Source organism: Triticum aestivum, chromosome 4B (genome assembly GCF_018294505.1).
Source record: "Triticum aestivum cultivar Chinese Spring chromosome 4B, IWGSC CS RefSeq v2.1, whole genome shotgun sequence".
Lineage (NCBI taxonomy): Eukaryota > Viridiplantae > Streptophyta > Magnoliopsida > Poales > Poaceae > Triticum > Triticum aestivum.
Window position 1 is genome coordinate 159671776 of NC_057804.1, and position 6743 is coordinate 159678518.

Here is a 6743-nt window from a genome sequence, read left to right on the forward strand (position 1 = left end):
AGGCAAGGGGTCCGCCTCTGCTATTACTTAAGTAATTTCGCTACGTCTTGGACAAGAAGTGTGGCTAGCTTGACTGTTTACCAACTGTAGTTTGTGACGTGCGGGCGGGAGTTCGAGTCCCAGGTTGCTGCTTAATTCTCGTTAGTGTTTACATTCAGCGCCTGTAAATGGGCCGGCCCGTTTTGCGCGCTCTTCAGCGAAGGCTCTTCAGTTTGCTGCTGGCGAGCATCCAATAGGACCTCTCATAAGTAAACGAATACTGGAAATGAGTCCAAGAATAAACGGGCTCTGAGAAGGCCGAAAGATAAAATGGGCTGGAAACGGCCCAATGGAATAACGGGTCGTTAATGGGTGTAAAGTGATACACTGTTCATTACGGGCCAGTTTCACCACAGGCCGTTAATAGGCCAAGAGTTACATAGGGCCAGAAGTGAAAACGGGCTGGAATCATATTGGATGGCCCAGATGACGCTACTGGGCCTAATTCGTATAGGGCATAACGGGCCTTGGGTTAGCGGGCTGTAAATGGGCTATATGCGAACATGCCATTACCAGGCTTTCCATGGGCCAGCCCACCACCTTTTGACCAAGTCAAACGGGCGGGCCTTTTCACAGGAATGGGGCTCTGTTAGGCCGTGCCATGTGTCCATGTATCATAGGCGCCTTCTGTCCAATGAGTGGATGACATCTGTCCTAGCATGAGCCGACACGTGTTTCCTCCAGCCAATGATGATTTTACACGTGGAAAATCCCCATTGGTCGGGGCTGTTAACGGGTTATCGGATCCAAAACCCGACCCAATAGCTTAACGACATTCTGTTACGATGGATGCCACGTGTCTGTCACCCTTGAGAAAGCACTTCTGTGACGCGCGATTTATCGTCATGGAAGTGGACACTTCCATGATGATAATTTTGGTAATGTCATGGAACACTTCTATGACAGCACAGGTATGACTATCTTGATTCTGTCATAAAATCGTCATGGATGTACATGCATGACAAAAAACGCGACCTACTGTGACAAACACGTATCATCACGAAAGTGTATTTTTCTTGTAGTGGTTCATAAAGAATAGAGTAACACATTAAGAAAGATGACATGATGTAGAGGGATAAACTCATGCAATATGATATAAACCCCATCTTTTTATCCTTGATGGCAATAATACAATATGTGCCTTGCTGCCCCTGCTGTCACTAGGAAAGGACACCGCAAGATTGAACCCAAAGCTAAGCACTTCTCCCATTGCAAGAAAGATCAATCTAGTAGGCCAAACCAAACTAATAATTCGAAGAGACTTGCAAAGATAACTTAATCACACATAAAAGAATTCAGAGGAGATTCAAATATTTCTCATAGATAAACTTTGATCATAAACCCACAATTCATCGGATCTCGACAAACACACCGCAGAAAGAGTTACATCGAATAGATCTCCAAGAAGATCGAGGAGAACTTTGTACTGAGATTCAAAGAGAGAGAAGAAGCCATCTAGCTAAAAACTATGGACCCGAAGGTCTGCGGTAAACTACTCACAACTCATCGAAGAGGCCTTGGAGATGATGTAGAGGCCGTCCGTGGTTGATCCCCCCTTCGGTGGAGCGCCGGTGAAGGCTCCAAGATGGGATCTCGCGGATACAAAAGGTTGCGGCGGTGGAAATAGTTTTCGTGGTGCTCCTGGATGTTTTTGGGGTACATGGGTGAGGGAGTCCTGGATTAGGGGGTCCTCGGACAGCCGGACTATATACTTGTGCTGGACTGTTGGACAATGAAGATACAAGATTGAAGACTTCGTCTCGTGTCCGGGTGGGACTCTCCTTTGCGTGGAAGGAAAGCTTGGCAATTTGGATATGTGGATTTCCTTCTCTGTAGCTGACTCTGTGTAACCCTAGCCCCCTCCGGTGTCTATATAAACCGGAGGGTTTAGTCCATAGGACGAGAACAATCATAATCATATGCTAGCTTCTAGGGTATAGCCTCTATGATCTCGTGGTAGATCAAGTATTGTAATACTCATATCATCAATATCAATCAAGAAGGAAGTAGGGTATTACCTTCATAGAGAGGGCCCAAACCTGGGTAAACATTGTGTCTCTCGCCTCCTATTACCCTTAGCCTTAGACGCACAGTTTGGGACCCCCTACCTGAGATCCGCCGGTTTTGACACCGACATTGGTGCTTTCATTGAGAGTTCCACTATGATGTCGAAAAAGGTTTGATGGCTAACCTTGTTATCAAGGACAACATCACCTCTGGGGGAGCCCTGGCTTTAGGCCAAACCCTCCGACTAGGCGGCTTCGTCATGACCGCCCGTTCGGCCGCCGCGCCGACGATGACTTCTCGGGTCATCAAAAATAGCCTCCACGTTAGCTCGGAATATACCGAGCAGATGGATCCAATGGAGCTCTCGTCCTTGAACGAGCTCTTTGATCGCATCGCCGCCTTGGGAGTCGCTACGGACTATGATTGGATCGGGCTTAAACCCGACCAAAGAGAGATTAACTCTCCGCCGGTCACCCATCAGATAGCGGTGGTGGATGAGCAATGCACCGATTCTTCCTCTGTTTTGAGGACGAACTTTGTACGGATTCCGAACTCTCCGAGCTGGATACCCGTCTACAGGAGGACATGACCCAAGCTCCGAACTTAGAATAGGGGAGCAGGCCAGAAAAATTGGACAACATCCCGGAACCCGAATTGCCAAGTTCGAAAGCTCCTCTGCCCCTGGGTCTCAGACCGGGTTAGGGTTCGGACTTAAATCTACCCACCCACCCAGATACAAGCAATCTTTCCCACATTAGACAACAATCCCAAGAGACAGTACATCACTTTTGGGCCAGATTCCTCCTTGTAATGAGCAAGGTCAAGGACTCTCGTGAGGAAGACGCAATCTCATTCTTTTGCAAAAAATGCACGGACAAGGGAATCCTCAACGCCATAAGTCGCCGTGACATAGCACACTTCGCTGACTTGGCGGCCATAGTACAGAAGTACTGTGCGATGGAAAGCGCCTGGAAAACCCAAGCAAAATTCTGGGATCCTCCAACTCTCACTAAACCTCTCATCTGAATTAAAGGGTGCACTCTCGCAAGTCACCCGATCCAATTAGAAAGAAACCAAAGCCCACTACAGGGCATGGAACCGTATTGGAGGGATGGCTCAATGGGCCTTGCAAAATTCGCACCACACCGGATACCATACCAACACACAACCTTAGAGCATGTTGGATACTTCGGCAGGTGGCCAAGAGTGGTAAGGATCTCCTCATTAACGATACCGCAGAGCATCATCTCGCAGAAAACAAAGATACAATATTGACAGTCTTCGAGACATCCGCCTCAAATAACAGGCACAAGAGAGCACTCCGCAACCTCGCCAAAGTCTACCACGTTGCAACAATAAATCCATGGAATGACACGGCCATAACCTTCAATGCTAGTGACGAACCTCAATTCCGAATAGTCCGAGCACCAGCCGCTTTGGTCCTTAGTCCAATTGTGGATGGCTTCCGGCTTACTAAAGTGCTCACGGACGGCAGCAACGGATTAAACATCATCTACAAGGATACTCTCAACAAAATGGAAATAGACAAGAGCCGCATTGAGCAAACTAGCACGACATTTAGAGGAATTATCCCTAGTCGGGAGGCACGATGTGCGGGAAAAATCACACTAGATGTGGTATTCGGCACACTAGAGAATTACAGGTCCGAAGAAATCACATTCCAAGTGGCCCCGCTCAGTAGCGGATACCACGCCCTTTTAGGGCGGGATGCATTCATGAGCTTCCAAGCTATACCCCATTACGGGTACATGAAGCTCAAGATGCCCGGGCCCAATGGAATCATCACTCTAGCCAGTGATCCGGACGTAGCACTCCGCACCAAAAACAACACTGCTGCCCTGGCCCTTGAGGCATTATTCGAAGCCCTCGCGGGCAAAGAACTAACTGCATTCTGCTCCACAGTGGACAGGGACGACGGGATACTTGACAAACGATCCAAGTCCACCTCTTTCAAACCAGCGGACGAAATAGTCAAATTCCAAGTCCACCCAACGGACTCTACAAAAATAGCATCCACTGGGGCACAGCTGAACCCCACAATAGAGCAGCACCACGGGCTTTCTTGCGCGAGACTTGGGACATCTTCACGTGGCACCCTTCAAACATGCCAGGTATCCCACGCAGGCTGGCCAAGCATAGCCTAAACATACTGAAGGGATACAAGCCGGTCAAGCAGACTCTTCAGCACTTTTCAGAACCTAAACGACAAGCCATGGGAGAGGAGCTAGCCAAGTTATTCGAAGCCGGATTCATCAAAGAAATAAAACACCGGACTGGCTAGCAAACCTAGTGATGGTACCAAAGAAGGACAAATCCTGGCGCCTATGTGTCGATTTCAAGGACCTCAATAAGGCTTTCCCCAAGGATCCCTTCCCTCTCCCCCGCATCGATCAAATCATCAACGCTACCGCAGGACATGACTCATTGTGCTTCCTCGACGCATACTCCGGATACCATCAAATCAAGATGGCGGAGTCTGATCAAGCCACAACGACATTCATCGCTCCATATGACCCTTTCTGTTTCAACACCATGCCTTTCGGGCTCAAAATGCCGGTGCAACCTATCAACGAATGAATCAGACATGCCTGGAAAAACATATCGACCAAACAGTTGAGGCATACATAGACGACATGGTCATCAAGACCAGACACGTCGAATCTCTAACAGACGACCTCAGGCTTAGTTCGAGAATCTCCGAACATATGACATCAAGTTCAATTAGGAAAAATACATTTTTGGCGTTCCTGCCGGAGCTCCTGGGCTTCATCGTTTCCAATAGAGGAATTGAAGCAAATCCGGCTAAAATCCGAGCTTTGTCACAGTTGGCTACTCCAACAGACCTCAAGCAAACCTAGAAATTAACTGGATGCGTGGCTAATTAAGCCGCTTTATCTCCCGATTGGGAGAAAAGGCACTACCTCTCTACTGCCTTCTTCGATGCACGGAACACTTCAAGTGGACGGATGCGGCTATGGCCGGACTGGAAGAAATAAAGGCACTCTTGGCCAGCAATCCAATCCTGGCCGCACCAAACATCGGCGAACCCATGCTGTTATATATAGCTGCAACACACCAAGTTGTAAGCACAGTGCTCGTCGTCGAACGAGAGGAGGACGGACATAAGTTCCTGCTTCAAAAGCCGGTGTACTACGTATCCACTATCCTCACACCATGCAATTCACAATACCCACATTATCAAAAGATAGCATACGCGGTTTTCATGGCATCCCGGAAACTACGACACTACTTTCAAGATTGTTCAATCACTATGGCCTCCGAAGTACCACTCAACAATATAATAAATAACCGTGATGCCATGTGACGGATTGCTAAGTGGGCCATCGGGCTCCTCCCGTTCGACATCATATATAAACCACGATGAGCCATTAAGTCGCAAGTACTGGCTGACTTCATCGCCGAGTGGACAGAAGCCGAACTCCCTAAAGAGTATGGCGCACACTCCAATTGGATCATGCACTTTGACGGCTCTATCATGTTGGCTGGTCTGGGAGCGGGCATTGTCCGGACATCCCCCACCGGAGATACAGTCCAATACGTACTCCAAATATTATACACAGACTGCAACAATGCAGCCGAATATGAGGCTCTGTTGCATGGTCTTTAGATGGCAGTCTCCATGGGCATTCGACACCTAGAAGTGAGTGGGGATTCGAACCTCGCAATATCTCAAATAAATGGAGACTGTGATGCCAAGGACCCGAAAATGGCGGCTTACAGCAATGCCGTCTTCAAGATGTCAACTCGGTTCGAGGGGCTCGAATTCCATCATGTGGTTCGAGAAAACAATCAAGCGGCGGATATCCTCGCCTGCATCGGTGCTAAGCGCACCCTCGTCCCACCTAATATCTTCTTGGAAAGGCTGTTCAAGCCTTCCTGGTGTGGCAAGGGGAGACCAGCAATACTAGTCTGGATCCGACCACAACCCCAGATCCCGAACACACTGACATAATCGGAGGCTCCGCCACCGAAATAACACCATCGACCCACGTGATCATGGATATCATCGCCTCGTGGACAGAACCCTTCTTAGCCTACAAAAATAGGCTAGAACTCCCTGAGGACCAAAACGAGGCACGTTGCATTGTGCGGTGCTGTAAAGCCTACAAGGTCCACGAGGGAGAGCTTTATAAGAAAAGCGCTACCGGAGTACTCCAAAGGTGCATCTCCGAAGAGGAAGGGTGGCAGCTCTTGGCCGAAATTCATGCTGGACTCGGCGGCCACCACGCTGTAGCTCGAGCCCTTGTAAGCAAGGCCTTCCGCACAGGTTTCTACTGGCCAACAGCCCGAGCACACGCATAGGACCTCGTCCAACATTGCGTCGGTTGCCAGCTTTTTGCAAACCAAAGCCATATGCCACCTACCGCTCTCCAAACAATCCCGATAACTTGGCCCTTTGCGGTCTGGGGGCTCGATATGGTCAGACCCCTTGAAGGAGGAAGCCATAAGAAAAAAATACCTATTGGTCATGGTGGATAAATTCACCAAATGGATAGAGGCCAAACTAGTTAAACCGGTCGAATCCGGACCAGTGATAGACTTCATATCAGGGGTTGTACACCGTTACGGTGTCCCCCACAGCTTCATCACCGATAATGGCTCCAAGTTCAAAGCCGATGAGGTGAAAGCTTGGTGCAGCAACATGGGCATTAAGC